Source organism: Vigna umbellata, chromosome 3 (genome assembly GCF_029865625.1).
Source record: "Vigna umbellata cultivar VRB3 chromosome 3, Vumbellata_1.0, whole genome shotgun sequence".
Taxonomy (NCBI): domain Eukaryota; kingdom Viridiplantae; phylum Streptophyta; class Magnoliopsida; order Fabales; family Fabaceae; genus Vigna; species Vigna umbellata.
The window spans coordinates 44,088,764-44,109,890 of NC_142167.1; the positions used below are offsets into that span (position 1 = coordinate 44,088,764).

General features: G+C 31.2%; 3 pseudogenes; all 3 read right to left on the reverse strand.

Annotated features, from left to right (window-relative positions):
- Window positions 1-584: 584 nt before the first annotated feature.
- On the reverse strand, window positions 585-1,892 carry LOC148202610 (aspartic proteinase CDR1 pseudogene; annotated as a pseudogene).
- Window positions 1,893-5,387: 3,495 nt separating this feature from the next.
- On the reverse strand, window positions 5,388-6,701 carry LOC148202611 (aspartic proteinase CDR1 pseudogene; annotated as a pseudogene).
- A 12,129-nt stretch (window positions 6,702-18,830) lies between these two features.
- Window positions 18,831-20,132, reverse strand: LOC148202612 (aspartic proteinase CDR1 pseudogene; annotated as a pseudogene).
- Window positions 20,133-21,127: the final 995 nt, after the last annotated feature.

Here is a 21,127-nt window from a genome sequence, read left to right on the forward strand (position 1 = left end):
TTCTGCTCGCTTGACGAGCGTCCACTGCTCGCACAGAGCGCAGAGTGCTTCTTGCTACACAATCAAGATGGTAATCGATTACCGAAATGCCGTAATCGATTACCAGTACGTTTTCTGCCTGGTCACCATTTCAACACTCTGTAATCGATTACCAAATCAATGTAATCGATTACAGGACCCAGAAGTCGTTTTTGGGGTGCACGACTTCAACACTGTACCTATGAACAGTGTGAAGTCGTGCAGGGGAGCACGACTTCTTCTTTTGAAGTCGTTTTGGCCCCACGACTTCACTTTCGGTCAAATTTTGCCTATTTTGGTAATAAAGAAGGCATATTTGTCTACTTTGGTGCAAAAGCTGAGTATTTGAAATATAGAGTTGTATTACGGTTTCGTTAATGAAGAAGAAATGTTTCAAATGTTTTAGTTTTCAAATCCTATGCTATGTAAAGCTATTGAATGTAGTAGTAACAATTGGTATACCGAAAGGATTCACTGTTCTGCATATATAGTTTATCCTGGAAATAATGAAACTTGCATGTTTAATAAAGAGTGAGAAAACAAGTTATACTATTTCCTTGAAATTTCTATAACTCGGAGGAACAGTCTGTGTTGAGAAAGGTGACTGTGTTATGTTGTGTGTCATAGCCAACCAAGATGTCCTGCTGTGCCAAATTCCCCAACACGGGTTGTGAACCTGGACCGAAAGCCAAACATATGACATTGTTCTTGACCTTGAGAAAGGTGTTGAGAAAATTCAATTCCACAACTCCACCACCTTTAAAATGTGCAAACACTGTCGGTGTATGATATTCTTCACCAGGTGTAATTAGGAAGCACAACTTCAAACTTTTTATTGGGCTAATAGTACGAGGTAAATCAACTGCACGTAGCATTTCTCTTTCCAAACTTGAGTAAACCTCAGCTGGCAAATAAGTGATCGTTGTCCCTGAGTCAATAAAGATGTTTCCATCTTCACCATTTCTGGGAAACTCTATTCTCTTGCTTCTCACACTGATTGCTTCCATCACCACGTAGTACATGGATGGCCGTGCTTTGTTTATGATTAAAGGAGTTGAAACGGCACCTTCAACAGTAACCTCACCACGATTTCCAAAATGGAGATAGCTAGGTTTTGGATCGCTTTGATACATTGGCGTCATACAATAGGAAAACGTTCCACCTGTTTGAGATTTCAACCGACCTGCAAGTGAGAAAGGTCCGATTCCAAGGCCAACTATGCCACAGCTTTCCTTATCAAAGAGTCCATAGTTGTTGTGTCCACATCCAATCACAGTGTGGGGAAATGCTACAGGAACATCTTCCGTACTGGAAGTTAGAGTAATGGTGTCCCAACTGAAATCTCCTTCTGAAGTTGATTTATCACCATAGATTGCTTTATAGGCACAGTGTTTTCCAATGTTAAAATTGCAAAAAGTATGTTTCCAACTCAGACATTCAGCAGCAACACAAGGCATAGTGCTGTATGTCCTTGAAGTTGAAGGATTAAATATGGGTTTGTCTTGTTTGTAACAGTTTTCACAAGGTTGACATTGCATCCAAATAAAGTCTGAACCAGTATCAACTAGACCAATGGTTTGGACTGGTGGAGTTCCAACTGAATAGTTCATCAGGAATTCTCCATTAGCTGGTGTTACTGTGCTCTCAACATCGTTTGAGTCTAGGTTGAAGTAATTAGCACGATGGATGGAACGAAGAATGGCATTTTCAACTCGTTGGAAATGGGTTTCCGTGGGACGATAAAATGGTGATTTTGGTGAATCACGGTGGATCATCTCCACACTGAAACTGCTTTTAAGGGCTTTTGAGAAGGAAATGTGTTGAAGAAATACAAAGACTATGAGAAAAGAGAAATAACGTAGAAGCATTGCCATCATGTACATGCAAACAAACGCTTCAAATGGATTTGTAATGGTTGCTGCCTTCTTATATAGTGAATGAAATTATCTGTGTTATCAGTATTTAATACATTGTATCTGATATATTCTTGATTAGCATCGACACCCATTTTTTACTGTACATATAATCCTGATTTCAATAATTAATGTAAAAATTGATTTCTTGCAACATTCTTCCATGTTCTGATATGTTTCCAAGCTAAGTGAGATGAATGATAAACCTAACAATTAATTATATATATCTTTATTGAAGATCTTGTGAACCAAAAGTAAATATTCAAAGAATATGATGTTTATATTAGTAAGTGAAATTCAATTTGACAACCTAACAATTTATTATATATATATATATATATAACCTGGCTTTGTTTAGTAATATCTTGAAAGCATGTTTAGGACAGTGTTAGTAATTAACACATGTTTTTGGAGTGTTATTTATAGTTTTACCGTGTTTACCAAAAATGTCATTTTGTATATTATTTTGTAAGATATAACGAGAGCTCGTTTAGCAATATATGTAAGAGTGTATGTAAGAGTGTGTTTTGCAAGACTCACATTTTAGCAAGACTCACATATAATATATTGATGTTTTTACTGAAATATTATTTGATAATTTGTTTATTAAGATATTAATGTGTTTACTTAAAGCTTTGTTTTTAAATATTTCAGAGTTCACAATGTTTTTGCACGTGACGTTTCTCGTTCAACAATATTAAAAACTTTACAATGGTTAAACTTCAAAATATCAAGACGATAGTCTAATCTTATAAATGATCTTGTGTTAACAACAGATTCACGAATTAAATGAGTTACTTCCCTAACTTACTTAATTATAATTTTTTTTAATTCTAAAAAAATAAAAAATGAAAATGAAATTTAATTCAAATTTTAAATACTTTTTAATCTAAAGTGATGTTAAAATCTAGAGACAATTTAAAATAAATAAAAAAATAAAATAAATAAGTCATTTAGACAGCTCTATTTTTGATGAACTTTTCTATTGAGCCAACATATAAGGCTCATTCTCTTATCAATTAAAATTTATTATTCTTAAATAATTCAATAATAAATAATTTATTAATAATAAAATCTTATATTATTAAAAAGAAAGAAAATTTGGGTTAAATTTTTTCTTATAATTAAAATTATTTTTTTATCAATAAAAGGTAAATGAATTAATTAATTAACACAAAATTTAAAAGCGTAATAAAATATCAATAACTAATTCTGAAAAAATCTTATACTATAATAGAAACAAAATTTGAGATAATTTTTTTCTTATAATTAAAATTACTTTTAGAAATAAAATTTGAATGAATGAATTAATTAAATTAACAAAAAATTAAAAAGAAAAAAATTATTAATAATTAATTGCGAAAATAATCTTATACTATAAAAGAAAAGAAATTTGAGATAAATGTTTCTTTACAATTAAATTAGTTTTATCAATACAATTTAAATTAATTAATTCATTAATGAAAATAAATATTATAATATAAAAATTTGGAATAAAATGTTTTCCTATATTTAAAACTAACTTTTATCAATAAAATTGAAATGAATTAGTTAGTTAATTCAACTAAAAATTAAAAGAGTAATAAAATATCAATAAATAATTGGGAAAAAAACTCTTATACTATAAAAGAAAGAAATTTTAGATAAATGTTTCCTTATAGTTAAAATTATTTTTAACAATAAAATTTAAATTAATTCATTAATTATTTAACTCAAAAATTAAAAGAGTAATAAAATATATGATGAAAAAAATTGGGATAAATGTTTTCTTTCAAATAAAATTAATTTTATCAATAAAATTTAAATAAATTAATTAATCAATTAACCCAAAAAAAAGAGTAAAAATTATCGATAATTAATTTTGAAAAAGAGTTATACTATAAAAGAAAAAGAAATTGGGATAAATGTTTCCTTACAATTAAAATTAGTTTTATCAATAAAATTGAATTAAATTAATGAACTAATTAACATAAAAATTAAAAAAACAATAAAATATCAATAATTAATGATGAAAACATTAACATAGTATAAAAGAAAAAAATTTATTGTAAATACTTTTCTATAATTTAAATTATATTTACAAATAAAATATAAATGAATTAATTAATTATTTAACACAAAATATAAAAGAATAATAAAAGAAAAATAATTAATAATTACAATGCATAATTCAAAATACGAACATCACTTTTTATAATAAGCATTTATATTATCAATAAATTTATTGATGGATTTTAAAATTTTAGTTACGGACAAATTTTACTAAAAAAATCATAAAATAAAATATATATTAGTGATGGATTTATTTCTGAATTTTTTATAGTTTTAAATCTCGGTAACTAAAATTTCAAAATATAACAGTAAAATATGTTGATAATTTAAATTTATCAAAGAAAACATATTGCTCTTAGAGTCGACACTAAATTAAAAAATTGATATTTGTTATCAAGAGATTCATAGTCAATTTAAAGGAAATATTTACAAAAATATAAGCATCCATTTATAATGTTAAATTTTTCTACATGCTATATATATAACTGGTTAAATCATAAGTCCTTAAATCAGAATAAACCTTTGCAATATCCATCACATATAATTTGTAATATTACATTATTATATAAATAATTATTATTTAATTACAAATTAGGGGTAATTATTTTATTACGAAATAATTTTTTTTATAGAGACCATTAATCATAACCTATGTAGGTTTATAGTTTACCTCGTAATGATTCATAATTTAGTATAAAGATAAAAGCATATAAATACAATGTTAAGAGTTTTATGTATAAGAATAAAGGATACGTGAAAGAAAGGCATGAAAATGAATGAGATTTTTGTAAGCTTTAAATGTGAATTTTAATAAATTTAAATTACAATACACGTCTAGGATTTGATTTATAACTATAATCTCACTGCATTCCACTTCTTATTATCTACCTTATTTCATGTTAAGAGGATTCTTTGTAATTAAATATAAATTAAATGAAATTCTAAATGAATATAGAAGACTAATGTGGATTAAATGACATAATTATGAATTAGTAAACATGACTAATACGTAGTTAAAAATAAATTAAATGACATAATTATAAACAAATAAAAACATTAATATGCAATTAAAGATAAATTAAATTATATAATTATAAATAAAGAAACAAATAATATTAGTCTTTAAGTAGAGATAAATTAATAGATACAATTAGAAATAAAGTATTTAATATATTTTTTATCTTCAAACTATTTCAAAAACGTGATTTGTCCATAAACTAAAAATATATTTATTTCATCCTTGCCTTTTTTGAAAATAATGTAAAACATGTTTTCAATCACCAAATTTCATCCTTGCGATTTTTGGAAATAATATAAAAAGTTTTTTCAACTACCTAATAGCATGTGGAAGTAATATTCTAGTTTACTTGTCACATGGTAAATACTGTGCTTTCATTGAATTTTCTATGACTCGGAGGTACAATCTGTGTTGAGAAATGTCATTGTGTTGTGTAGTGTGTCATAGCCAACCAAGATGTCCTGCTGTGCCACATTCCCAAAAATGGCTTTAGAACCTGAACGGAAAGCCAAACATATGGTAGTTTCCCTGACCTTCATAAAGGTGTTTACAGAATACAATTTCACAGTTCCACCACCTTTAAAATGTGCAAACACTGTGGGTATATGATAATCTTCATCAGGTGTAATATCGAAGCACAACTTCAATTGTTTTACCGGACTATCAGTACGAGGTAATTTAACTAAATTTACCATTTCTCCTTCCAAACCTGAGTAAACCTCATCTGGCAAATAAGTGAGTGTCGTCCCTGAGTCAATAAAGATGTTTCCATCTTCACCATTTCTGGGAAACTCTATTCTCTTGCTTCCCACACTGATTGCTTCCATCACCACGTAGTACTTGGTTGGCCGTCCTAGGTTTGTGACTAAAGGAGTTGAAACGGTACCTTCAATAACCTCGTTACGATCTCCAAAATGGAGATAGCTAGGTTTTGCATTTCCTTCATACATTGGCGTCAAACAATAGGAAAACGTTCCACCTGTTCTAGGTTTTAACTGACCTGCAAGTGAGAAAGGTGCGTTTCCAAGGCCAACTACGCCAGAGCCTTGCTCACCAAAGGTTCCAACGTTGTTGTGTCCACATCCAATCACAGTTTGGGGCAATGCTACAGGAACATTTTTAGTACTGGAAGTTAGAGTAATGGTGTCCCAACTGACATCTCCTTCTGAGGTTGATCCATCACCATAGGACACTTTATATGCACAGTGCTTTCCATTGTTAAAATTGCAAAACGTATTTGTCCCGCTTACACATGCAGCAGCAACACAAGGGATACTACTGTATGTCTTTGAAGTTGAAGGATCAAATATGGGTCTGTCTTGTTTGTAACAGTTTTTACAAGGTTGACATTGCATCCAAATAGACCTGGAACCAGTATCAACTATACCAAGGATTTGGACTGGTGGAGTTCCAACTGAATAGTTCAGCAGGTATTCTCCTGAAACTGGTGTTACAGTGCCCTCAACATCGTTTGAGTCTAGGTTGAAGTAATTAGCACGATCGATGGAACGAAGAATGGCATTTTCAACTCGTTGGAAATGAGTTTCCGTGGGACGATAAAATGGTGATTTTGGTGAATCACGGTGGATCATCTCCACACTGAAACTGCTTTTAAGGGCTTTTGAAAAGGAAATATTTTGAAGAAATACCAAGACAATGAGAAAAGATGAATAACGTAGAAGCGTTGTCATCATGTACATGTATAAGATTAGTGGATAATCAAACAACCGCTTCGAATGGATATGTAATTCTTGCTGCCTTCTTATATAGTGACTGTGAAATTATCTACAATAATTGTTATCGGTATTTAATACCTGATATCTGATTTATTCTTGATTAGCATCAATACCCATTTTTTACTATACATTTAGTCTTGATTTCAATAATTAATGCAAAATTTAATTTCTTGCAAAAATTTTCCTTAAATTTATTATATATATATATATATATATATATATATATATATATATATATATATATATATATATATACATGGAGTTTGCTAATGTCGCCTGTTTTTCAGTTTTTCAGTTGGTAGATTTTAGTAATGTGTATCGGCTTTTAGTAGACAAAAATACCCTTATGGATTCTAAGTTTTAAGGTTAAGGATATTTTAATAATTTTCATTCTCAAAATTAAAAAAAAAAGAAGAAACCCCCAAACCCTTACTTACCTCTCTCATTCCTCTCAACCCTTTCTCTTTCATCTCTCTCACTCTAACATTTTCTCTGTCATCCCTATAGCCCCATTTGAAAAAATCAGAAACACTTGTGTTAAACAATTTGCCTTTGTAAAGAGTGGAGTCATTGACATATTCACCTTTAGGCAAAGGTTCATTCAAGATCTCTTCAATTTCACCATCTTTCCTAACCTCTCTAATTTCATCATCTGCATATGTTGAATCATCATCTCTAAGAAAAACCCTCCAGACCAATTACCAATTCTTTCGGATGTCATTATGCTTGTGAAAATTAGATAAAATTATATACGACAAAATTATAAAATGAAAACTCATTATAAAATTATTTTTTGTAAGAAATTGTTTAACAACGAGTGTTTCTGATTTTTTTTCCAGGCCAATTACCAATTCCTTTGATGTCATTGTCCTTATGAAAATTTGATGTCATTATGCTTATGAAAATTAGATAAAATTAGATAAGACAAAAATTATAAAATGAAAACTCATTATAAAATCATTTTTTTTGTAAAAAATTGTTTAACAGAGAGTATTTCTGATTTTTCCCAAGTCAATTACCAATTCCTTTATGCTTGTAAAAATTGGATAAAATTAGATAAGACAAAAATTATAAAATGAAAACTCATTATAAAATCATTTGTTGTAAGATTGTTTAACGGTAAGTGTTTTTGATTTTTTCAATTGGGACTGGTGTTGGGTTAAGTCCCGCAACGAGCGCAACCCTTGTGTTTAGTTGCCAAGATTGAGTTTGGAACCCTCAGCAGACTATCGGTGATAAGCTGGAGGAAGGTGAGGATGACGTCAAGTCATCATGCCCCTTATGCCCTGGGCGACACACGTGCTACAATGGACGGGACAAAGGATTGCGATCCCGCGAGGGTGAGCTAACTCCAAAACCCCATCCTTAGATCGAATTGTAGGCTGCAACTCGCCTGCATGAAGCCGGAATCGCTAATAATCGCCGGTCAGCCATACGGCGGTGAATTCGTTCCCGGGCCTTGTACACACCGCCCGTCACACTATGGGAGCTGGCCATGCCCGAAGTCGTTACCTTAACTGCAAGGAGGGGGATGCCGAAGGCAGGGCTAGTGACCGGAGTGAAGTCGTAACAAGGTAGCCGTACTGGAAGGTGCGGCTGGATCACCTCCTTTTCAGGGAGAGCTAATGCTTGTTGGGTAATTTGACACTACGTCACACCCAAAAAGAAGCGAGTTATGTCTGAATAAAATTTGGAGATGGAAGTCTTCTTTCGTTTCTCGCTGGTGAAGTAAGACTAAACTCATGAGCTTATTATCCTAGGTCAGAACAAGTTGATAGGAGCTCTTTTTTCACCCCCATCCATGTCGCCCCCGTGTGGCGACATGGATGGGAGTGAAAAAAGGAAAGATAGGGATGGGGTTTCTCTTGCTTTTGGCATAGCAGGCCCCGGCGGGAGGCCCGCACGACGGGCTATTAGCTCAGTGGTAGAGCGCGCCCCTGATAATTGCGTCGTTGTGCCTGGACTGTGAGGACTCTTAGCCACATGGATAGTTTAATGTGCTCATTGGCGCCTAACCCTGAGATGACAAAGAAAAGGTTGAAGTGAGAGAGATGAAAGAAAGTAGGTTGAGAGGAATGAGAGAGGTGAGGAAGGGTTTCGGGGGTTTCTTTTTTTTTTTTTAAGTTTTGAGAATGAAAATTATTAAAATACCCTTAACTTTAAAACTTAAAATTCATGATATATAAAGGTGTTTTTGTCTACTAAAACCCAGTACACATTGCTAAAATGTACCAACTGAAAAACAGGCGTATGCGTGTTAGCAAACCCATATATATATATATATATATATATATATATATATATATATATATATATATATATATATATATATATATATATATATATATATATATATATATATTTCTTTTTTCAAGTGTGAGGTCAAGAATTACAATACAAACAATCCTTCACATTTTTCTTCCAATCCTCTAAAACATCATCTTAGGCATGTGTTAAAAAAATATCCCCAGTTCTTCATCTTCAAATTCCAAATCTTCAAATTCCAAGTATTTCAAAGGCACTTCGCGCAAGTAAGTAATGGGTGATGGATTATCATAGCAAAATCTTAAATTTACAATAAATATCATCACCTAACTCTTTATTTTATCTCTGTATTTATATATTTTAAAATTGACATTTAATTAAGGTTTACCTAATTATAAGTCAAAAAACAAAAAACCAATTGAGATAAATGTTTCTATACAATTACATTTAGTTTTTTCAATAAAATTTAAATGAACTAATTAATTCATTAACACAAAAATCAAAAGAGTACAAAAATAACCATAATTAATGGTGAAAAAATATTATATTATAAAAAAACTTTGGAATAAAATGTTTTTCTATATTTAAAATTAACTTTTATCGATAAAATTTAAATGAATTATTTAATTAATTAACCCAAAACTTAAAAGAGTAAAAAAAATATCCATAAATAATTGCGAAAAAAATCTTATACTATAAAAGAAAAGAAATTTTGGATAAATGTTTCCTTATAGTTAATACTATTTTTAATAATAAAATTTAAATGAATTCATTTATTAATTAGCTTAAAAATTAAAAGAGAAATAAAATATTAATGATTAATGATGGAAAAAAATGTTATACTATAAAAGGAAAAAAAAGGGATAAATCTTTCCATTCAAATAAAATTAGTTTTATCAATAAAATTTAAATAAATAAATTAATTAATTAATTAACCCAAATATTAAAAGAGTAAAAAACATCAATAATTAATTTTGAAGAAAAATCTTATACTATAAAAGAAAAAAATGGGATAAATGTTTCCTTACAATTAAAATTAGTTGTATCAATAAATTTAAATTAAATAATTAATTAATTAACATAAAAATTTAAAAAGTAATAAAATAGCAATAATTAATGATGAAGTATAAAAGAAAAAAATTATGTAAATATTTTCCTATAATTAAAATTACTTTTACAAATAAAATTTAAATGAATGAATTAATTAATTAGCACAAAATATGAAACAAATAATAAAATAAAAATAATTAATGATTAAAATTTATAATTTAAAATACTAACATCACTTTTAGTAAAAAGCATTTTACATTACTAATGAAAAATCTTCGACAAATTTTATCAATAAATAAAATATATATTACTGTTAAATTTATTATTAAATTTTGTTGATAATAAATTTATCAGTAATTAAGATTAATTTTATAAATAAAATTTAAATGAATGAATGAATTAATTAATTAGCACAAAATATGAAAAATAATGAAATAAAAATAATTTATAATTTAAATGAATAATTTAAAATTCCAAAATCACTTTTGATAATAAATATTTAAAATTATCGATGAATTTTATTGATAAATTTTATTGATGAATTTTAAATTTAAATTATGGACAAATTTCACTGATAAAAAATGATAAATAAAATATATATTATTTGTTAATTTTATTTTTGTATTTTTTTACAACTTTTAAAATTTCAAATTTATTAACGAATTTGTTTTTTCAATTATAAAATTTTGTTAATAATTTCAAAAAGTTTTATAATGAATGTTATTCAACATTTATTAGTATTAGGACCGACACTAAATTAAAAATCGATGTCCGATTTTATTGATCATCATCAATTTGAACAAAAATATTTATAAAATTGTATTTTTAATGTCAATTTTTTCTAAATGCGACATACAACTGTTCACATTACAAACCCTTTTTATACTAGTAAATTAGAATAAACCATCCATCACATATGGTTTGAGTTTTCAGTATCATTATATTATTATATAAATAATTATTCACTAGTAAATAAAAAAAAACATTTAACTCGTGTATTTGACACTGATTTAGTTGGAACCGAAATAAAAAATGGCGTGGTGGTATTTTTACAATTTTTCGCAAAGATAAATACCTCGGTTCAAAAAGAATAGATGTCTCACTAGTACAATTATTGCTTTTAAAATCGCACAATATGCCTCATTTTATACCAACCCGTTGTCTATAACAACACGGTGGCAGATTGGTAAATAAGATAACATTATAGGTCTCGGTTGCATGTAGAACCGAAACATAAATGGCCTACCACCTCAGTTGTGCTCTAAACCGGTGCCTAACCTAAGGTAATACTACCTCGGTTTAACGAAGGACCGAGGCATAAAGCCTCGTGACACTGACAACTCACTGAAACTCGCTGACAACTTTTGGAAAAAGTTGATATTACTTCGGTTTCCAGCAGAACCGAGGCGTATTTATTAAAAACTACGACTTCGATTTTTCTAAGCACGGTGTCAAAAGCTCGTTCGGCTGCGGTTCCTCTACTGACCGAGGTATATATTGTGCAACTACTTCGGGTTTTTAAGGCATATATTGCCTCTGCGCGCTTCTGCTTTTCTTTAACTTTCTGTGCACTCATTTCTTCTCGCAAGGCTGAGCTTCTGCTTCTTCTTCTTTCTCGTTTAAAATATATAAGCTTCTTCCTCCTTGGTTCTTCACTGCCTCCACCATTGTTGCCGCCGCGAGCTGCCTTCACCATCGTCGCCGCCGCAAGCTGCCACCACCATTGCCGCCGCCGCAAGCTGCCACCACCATTGCCGCCTCCGCGAGCTGCCTCCACCATCGTCGCCTCCATGCCTGAACCACTGAACCATTGAACCGTAGTGGCCGTGGAAAGCAGGGCTTGAACCACTGAACCCCGGTGCAGATCGGCGGCGAGTAGAGGGCTTGAACCACTGAACCCCGGTGTGGATCAGTGGCGAGTAGTGGGCTTGAACCACTGGACCTCAGTGCGGATCGGCGACGAGTAGACGGCTTGAACCACTGGACCCCGGTACGGATCGGCGGCGAGTAGACGGCTTGAACCACTGGACCTCGGTGCGGATCGGCGGCGAGTAGAGGGCTTGAACCACTGGACCCCGGTGCGGATCGGCGGCGAGCAGAGGGCTTGAACCACTGGACCACGGTGCAGATCGAGGAACGAGGCTTGAACCACTGGACCCCGGTGCGGATCGGCGGTGAGCAAAGGAAACTGGTGTCGGTGGTGACGGTGGCGAGGGTCTTGTCTTCCTGCTGATAATTTTTTGGGTTTTCTTACATTCAGATTCAGCCTCAGAAATTGAATCTCACTGATTGATGGTGGCGAGTTCTAAAATCTGAAAAAAAAAGAACACGTTACTGCTTCGGTTCTCTAAAAACCGAGGCATAATCCTATCTTGTTTTATTTCGGTCCGTGACCGAGGCATATAGCCTACCTTTTTTACCTCGGTCGTATATGCCTCGGTTTCAAAACCGATGCCTATAAACAATATGAACCGGTGTCTTTTCTTCTTTTTCTACTAGTGCCTAAAACTAGCGCGGTGACATTTTTGTAATTATTGCAAAAGTCTACGACCTCGGTTGTTTAGAGAACCAAGGCATAAAATAACTGATTTTTTTTAGAGGGTTTAGGCATTGGTTCTTTATAGAACTGAGGTCATAGACCCTTACTGCCTCGGTTAAAAAAATAACCGAGATAATAACATCTGTTTAGGATTAAATTTTGCAAATAGATGCATTTTCAAATAGAAGCTTTTTTGTTTGTGGTGTGCGCCGTTGCTCTCTTTCTTCCATTTACGTTAAGTGCTTAGGTATGATTTTCTTTCGTTTTGACGAATTGATTTTGGGCACATGTGTTCTTCAGCTCTTTGAATAAACGCTTTAGGATGTTCATTTCGTTTCGTTTCAGCCCCAAACTCACCTTCAAGGTTAGTATGGTTTTATGATTTTCAAGTTTTCGTTTGGTTGATTGTTCTTCATACACCATACACATCAAAACATAAGTATTTGTAAAACTGAGAGTATGCTCCAACGAACTCTAAATGAAATGAAAATTTGTATGAAGAATCAAAAAATCATGAACCTCCTCACAAAAATTTTCAGCTCAAAAATCAAAAATGTAACTATTTTAAATATTATTTTAAAGTTAAAAAAAAACAAAAACATTCCCGACAAATAGAAAATGGTTAAATATGTTTTTAGTCCCTAAACTATCAAGCAATATTGGGTTTCGTCCATCTTCGAAAGATTTGTTCGTTTTAGTCCTCTTAGTTTTAAATAAAGCTGTCAAATGAGCCCCTTTAATAAGATTTGGCCCTAGCCCATGTGGGTTGGGGCCAAAAAAGACCACAGGGCCAAAAAAACTCTTCATTAAAAAAGCTCACAAGGCTAAAAGCCCCTAAAGCCCTATAGGCCAGGGCCAGCCCATGGGCTTTTCTTTTTACAAAATTTAACGTCCAGAAACATAATATCATCATACAAGAAATCACAAGTCATCTTTATTTTTTATCCAGCTTTCATTTTATGTTTGTTAGTAATAACTTATAACCATAATTGATGCATGTGTAATTATATTTTTTTGCCAATAAAATTAATTTTTTACTTCATAACTATTTCTATATTAATTAGTTTAATAATAATGTTTTTATACAATTATTCCTTAATTTCTAAATTTTGTTTTGATAATTTTTTCATCTTAATTTTGGTTTGTAAATTTGACGGTTTAGAGATATTGACATAAAATACGTTTAAAAGTTAAAAAATTTCATTTAATTTATAAAATTTTGATGGACTAACGAATTTATTTATAGATGGTAATCTATTTTGTCACTAGTTTAAATCAATATCATTCGATTAAGATTTGTGATCAAAATTAAATTTTTTTTAATTGGTGTGAACATGTTAAAATTTTTACTTAATAACACTTTTTAACTTTTTTAATTTTCCAAATTTAATAAAATTAATATTTATTATTTATAAAGTTATATAATTCTTTTAGAATTCTTTTTATGAAACATATAATTTAGTCATTTACATCAATTTATATATTTTTATGTATTTTCATATATTTTAAATTATATTCATTTGTCTTTTTTATTAGTTTCTTATTAAGAGACATTGATGTAATTTATTTATTATTATAATTATTATAAATTTTATTTATTTTATATGTAATAATTAAATACAATAATAATTTTAATTTTAGTATTATAAATTATAACATTATATTTATTTAAAAATATTGTATCTATTATTTAATTCTTTTTTATTACAATCAACTCAATTATGATAAATAATTCAATAAAAACTATCTTTGTTGGATAAAGATAAGTCTGATTTTAAAATATTAATTTAATCTAAAAGGTTAAAAAAAATCAGATTTTATAATCGTTAGGATTACATTTAGTTCTTGTACATATATGATATTTATAACAATTTTACCTAACAAGGATTGTCACTAAAAAAAGTTAGTTCTTTTATTACGTGAAATTAATTTTAAACTTCATAAAGTTTGTGGTTTAATTTTTTAATGTATATATATCTATACAAAACATTCAACAAAATAATTTTATATGACAAACTATGAAAAATAAAAATTTTACACCGATATTAAAAATTCATCCAATCAGTAGATTTGAATTTAAAATCTATCCACAATTAATATTTCAAATATTTATATAGATATCAGAATTCGATTATTGAAAAATCAATTGTGTCACTTTTATACTTTTTTTTTAAATTGTTTTCATTTTCTTTTAAATAAAAATAATAATAAAAATTTTCTTTTTTAACTTTTCAAAATAATAAAATTATATATTTAAAATATACTTATAATTAAAAAATTATATTAAATAATTTTTTATAAAATCAATATTTATACATTTATATTTAATTAAAAAGATATTAAATATCATGTAAATTTTGGAAAATATTGAACTTGTAAAGTAAATAAAAGAAATAATTAAAAAAACATTAAAAGTGAATTAATTTAGTTTGGGGGCTAGCCCCAACCTAACCCTACCCCAACTCACTTTATGTGGGGCTTTAGGGATTGGGGTTTTTAAAAAGTCCCCTATTAAGTGGGCTAGAAAATTGGGACTTGATTTTAGAAGAGGTCAGGATCAACCCATGGACTAGGGGTTCAAATGACACTTCTAATTTTAAAACTCGATAAGTCCTTAAAATTGAATAACGTTAAATTTTCTTTAATGTAACAAAACGGCAAGCCATGTGATGCCATTTTCCTAAATTCGTTGTCATCATGTACATGTATAAGATTAGTCAATAGAGAAACAACCGCTTCAAATGGATCTGTAATTGTTACTGCCTTCTTATATAGTGACTGCGAAATTATCTGCAATAATTGTTATCGGTATCTAATACCTTATATCTGTTATATTCTTGATTAGCATCAACATCCATTTTTTTACTATACATTTAGTCTTGATTTCAATAATTAATGCAAAATTTAATTTCTTGCAAAAAAATTTCCTTATTCTGATATGTTTCCAAGCTAAGTGTAGATGAATGAAAAACCTAAAAGTTTATTATTATTATTATTATATATATATATATTTTCTTTTCTCAACTGTGGGTCAAGAATTACAATACAAACAATCCTTCACATTTTTCTTCCAATCCTCTAAAACATCATCTTAGGTCTATGTTAAAAAAATATCCTTAGTTCTTCGTTTTCAAATTCCAAATCTTCAAATTCCAAGTCTTTCAAAGTCACTCCGCACAAGTCAGTTATAGATGTTTGATCAATTATTACAGCATAGTATTAAATTCACAATAAATACAATCACCTAACTCTTTATTTTATCTCTATATTTATATATTTTGAAATTGACATTTAATTAAGGTTGACCTAATTACAACCCAAAATGCCCAAAAATCAATAAATTTGTTTTACCTGTAAATATATTTTATTTGTAATGGTTGTCCTTAATAAATGTATCACCGATCAGCTCATTGAGAAACTATCCAAGTTGCATAAATGTGGAATTGGTAATGATCCTCTCACCTAGTGTTCTTCTGAAAAAGTTAATTGTCCAATCAATGTGAAATCGATCGGCCATACAGTAATATATAACTAGTGCAAAAATGGCCATTAAGTCACCCTTTAGATGTTGGACCACTAAATATCCAATGTAAAAAATGATCGGTGACATTTTCGTAAATAAAACTCGTATGTAGACGTCCAATTTGGGGGACACTGACGTCTAAATTCACGAACACGTCAGTTGGCATCTAATGGATGCCAAACATATGGCATAAATTAATTTTGTATTCGTCTTAGACGTCCTACATGATAGCCCCCGACTTCTAATGACTATTTAGACGTTTGATTACTCCATGGGACGCCAAAATGGTCGCGCCAGAATCATGAAAGCCATTTTTTGTCGTCATTTAGACGTTCGATCACACTACCTCGACGTCTAAATAGGCCTTAGATGTCGGATTTACCCTATGAGACGCCAAAATGGTCAGTCCATAATTCCAAAAGTCATTTTTTTTGCCATTTCGACGTCTGATCCCGCCACCCAACGTCTAAATCCGAATGAGACGTCGGCCCCCTTAAAGTCGGAAGTTAAATGGCCTGCAGAGGTAGCTAAAAAGTGATTGTTCCATTGCCCTTATATGTCGCCTAGTCAGCCCCGACGTCTAAATATCGCCTTAGACGACGAGGCCCCTAATGTCGGACGCCAAAAGGCTCCATCAAAATTAATTTTTAAATGATTTAAATGTCGGCTTGGGAGGGGCCCCGACGTTTAAATGGATATAGACGTCGACCACGGAGGAGGATCGACATCTAAAACATTTGTTGTGATTTTTATTTGGTTTTCTACATTTTCAGGTTTTTGGTGAAGAAGATGAATGTTGGACCGAACATTACGGAGTCGCTATTAGGGTTTTTGTTGTGTGGTTGTTGTAGGTGATTCACGCCAAGGAGATTGTGGTGGAAAGGTTCCCCTCCTTTGTGATTTTTGGATTTTGGAGAATGCCATGGAAGAGGCTTGCGATTTGACTTGCAGATATTATAGATGCATTCGTGGAGATTTGCGAATCGCAGTGGCCATAGAGGTGTTGTTGTCGTTCCGGTGATGGTCTAATATAGTGGAGAAAATTGGGTGGTGGCATGAGGTCTTGCGTTGTTGATGTCGGCAGTTGCCTGAGGCAAGACGAAAAGGTAAGCGCTATTTGTTTGCGAAGAATAAGATGTGTTGAAGCTTAACGACAGCACGGAGGAGGGTTTCTGATGAAGGTTGATGGCGGAGGACGAATTAGGGTTAGGGGGCGGCCTTGCAACAACGCGACAGGGACAGTGATGGTGGCGGCCTTGCAACAACGCGACAGGGACAGTGATGGTGGCGGCACAATTGTAGCACAGCGAAAAAGGTTAGGGAATTAGGGTTTTAGTGGAGAGGATAATGTGGCAGCAAGGGTTATCAAATTCCACGTCATAATTTAAAATTTATTTCCACGTAATAAGATCACACATATCAGTATCACCACATCAACATACTTTTACATCGTCTGTAACAACTTAACAGATAGGACAAAATTGGTTCAATTTTACAAATATTATGACCCAATTTAGACAGTTGCAAATATAAGGATTCACTTAAGATTCTCATACAAATATAAGGACCATCTGAGGGTTTAAACCTAAAAATATATTGGTTTTAGTGACAAATATTAATTAGTCCTTAAAATTAATTTTCTATAAATATTTATCATTATGATATATTGCCAAGAGTGCTTCTTAATAAGATTGAAATTAATGAGTGGTCCGACAATGGGTGAAATAGAAGAATGTCCACATAAATCTCGCTAGAATATGCTCTACCTTGGCTTCGATACCATATTAATTAGATAGTAAGTGGGTTTTAAGTCTAACTCAATCCCACAAAACCGACTTGTAAAGTGAGGTTTGCACCCCACTTATATATTATAATTTGGCCTTATCATTAGTCGATGTGGGACTTCCAACACACCCCCTTCACGCCAAGGTATAGACATCTCGAGCGTGATAATAGAAATTAATGGGTGCTCCGATAATGGCCCAACAGCGGCTGGAACATAAGAATGCCGACATAGATCTCGTTAGGATAGGCTCTAACCTTGGCTCTGATACCATATTAGATAGTAGGTTTTAAGCCTAACTCAACCCCACAAAATCGGCTTGTAAAGTGAGATTTGCACCCCACTTATATATTATAATTTGGCCTATCTCTAGTCAACGTGAGACTTCCAACAATCAACTCAAGGAATTGTAAGGTAGTTATTTATGGGTAGTTTAGCGATTTCTGGTAGTATTATATTCAAAATGACTCAATGAAATATCACTTCTTCTATGAAAGTCAATATTGATATATACAGTATCTTTTGTGTTAAGCTTTTTTCAATCCCAAATCAATCGAATGACGTTATTTATAATCAATCATCAAAACCTTTGAGAAATGGTTTATTTTGAAATATAGAGTTATATTATTATTTTGTTTTCGAAAAACATGTTGAACAGTGTAACGAGAAAGAAATATTTAAAATGTTTAAGGTCTCAATTCCTAGACATGTGGAGATATTGAGTATTGAATATGGTAGGAACAATTGGTATTACATGAAATATCCATATTAGATTACGGGTAGAGAGTACCGAAAGGCTTGACATGCATATATAATTTATCTGGAAATAATGAAACATGCATGTTTAATAAAGTTTGAGAGGAAAAGTTTATTTTTGATTGATAGAAGACGATGAAGAGTGAGAAAACATGTTATTGTATTTCATTGAATTTTCTATAACTCGGAGGTACAATCTGTGTTGAGAAAGGTGACTGTGTTGCGTTGTGTGTCATAGCCAATCAAGATGTCCTGCTGTGCCAAATTCCCCAAAATGGCTTGAGAACCTGAACGGAAAGCCAAACATATGACAGTTTCCCTGACCTTGATAAAGGTGTTTACAGAATACAATTTCACAGTTCCACCACCTTTAAAATGTGCAAACACTGTTGGTATATGATATTCTTCACCAGGTGTAATTCCGAAGCATAACCTCAAACCTTTTTGTGCGCTATTAGTACGAGGTAAATTAACTGCATTTACCATTTCTCTTTCCAAACTTGAGTAAACCTCATCTGGCAAATAACTTATCGTTGTCCCTGAGTCAATAAAGATGTTTCCATCTACGCCATTTCTGGGAAACTCTATTCTCTTGCTTCCCACACTGATTGCTTCCATCACCACGAAGTACATGGACGGCCGTGCTATGTTTCTGATTAAAGGGGTTGAAACGGCACCTTCAACAGAAACCTCACCACTATCTCCAAAATGGAGATAGCTAGGTTTTGCATCTCCTTCATACATTGGCGTCAAACAATAGGAAAACGTCCCACCTATTTTAGGTTTCAACTGACCTGCAAGTGAGAAAGCTCCGATTCCAAGGCCAACTATGCCAGAGCTTTGCTCACCAAAGATTCCATAGTTGTTGTGTCCACATCCAATCACAGTTTGGGGAAATGCTACAGGAACATTTTTAGTACTGGAAGTTAGAGTAATGGTGTCCCAACTGAAATCTCCTTCTGAAGTTGATCCATCACCATAATTCACTTTATATGCACAGCGCTTTCCATTGTTAAAATTGCAAAAAGTACGTGACGCACTCAGACAATCAGCAGAAACACAAGGGATAGTACTGTATGTCCTTGAAGTTGACGGATCAAATATGGGTCTGTCTTGTTTGTAACAGTCTTTACAAGGCTGACATTGCATCCAAATTATGTCTGAACCAGTATCAACTATACCAAGGATTTGGACTGGTGGAGTTCCAACTGAATAGTTCAGCAGGAATTCTCCTGAAACTGGTGTTATAGTGCCCTCAACATCGTTTGAGTCTAGGTTGAAGTAATTAGCACGATGGATGGAACGAAGAATGGCATTTTCAACTCGTTGGAAATGAGTTTCCGTGGGACGATAAAATGGTGATTTTGGTGAATCACGGTGGATCATCTCCACACTAAAACTGCTTTTAAGGGCTTTTGAGAAGGAAATGTTTTGAAGAAATACCAAGACAATGAAAAAAGATGAATAACGTACAACCATTGTCATAATGTACATGCATAAGTTTAGTTGATAAACAAACAACCGCTTCAAATGGATTTGTAATTATTGCTGCTTTCTTATATAGTGACTGTGAAATTATCTGCAATAATTGTTATCAGTATTTAATACCTTATATCGGATATATTCTTAATTAGCATCAACACGCTTTTTTTTACTATACATTTAGCCTTGATGTCAAAAATTAATGCAAAATTGAATTTCTTGCAAAATTCTTCCATGTTCTGATATGTTTCCAAGCTAAGTCCAGATGAATGAAAAACCTAATAATTTGTTATATACCTTCATTGGAGATCTTGTGATCCAAAAGTAAATATTCAAAGAATATCAGGTTTATATTAGTAGTTGAAATTCAATTTGAACAATCTAACAATTTATTTATATATATATATATATATATATATATATATATATATATATATATATATATATATATATATATATATATATATATATATATATTCCTTTTATGATTGAAGACATTTGTAGTAATAATTGCTTGGAACCCGTTTTTGTTAATATAACACATATTCTTATTATTAAGATATAGTGTTTTAATTTGAAACGGTATGAATGAAAAAAGTATTATATAAAAATTTTAGTATTAATCTCAAATATGGATTACACACAGAATAAGCATTCTAATTAACATGTATTGCTTTTTCCGCAATTTGTAGTAATTGAAAACCTGTGTCGAATGTTTTGCTGACAAATATTAATTAGTGCTTAAAATTAATTTTTTAGAAATATTTATATGGCCAAGAGTGTTTCTTAATAAGATTGAGTTTGCAAATATATAAGAGAATTTTCTATTAGAGTATTTTGATGGATATTTTAATATATGAGAGGGTATGAAATTGTTGGTGTTCGATAGGAATATAATAATAATAAACTATGAGTCAAATTCATAATATATATATATATATGTTTGTTAACACACGTACGCCTATTTTTCAGTTGGTATATTTTAACAATGT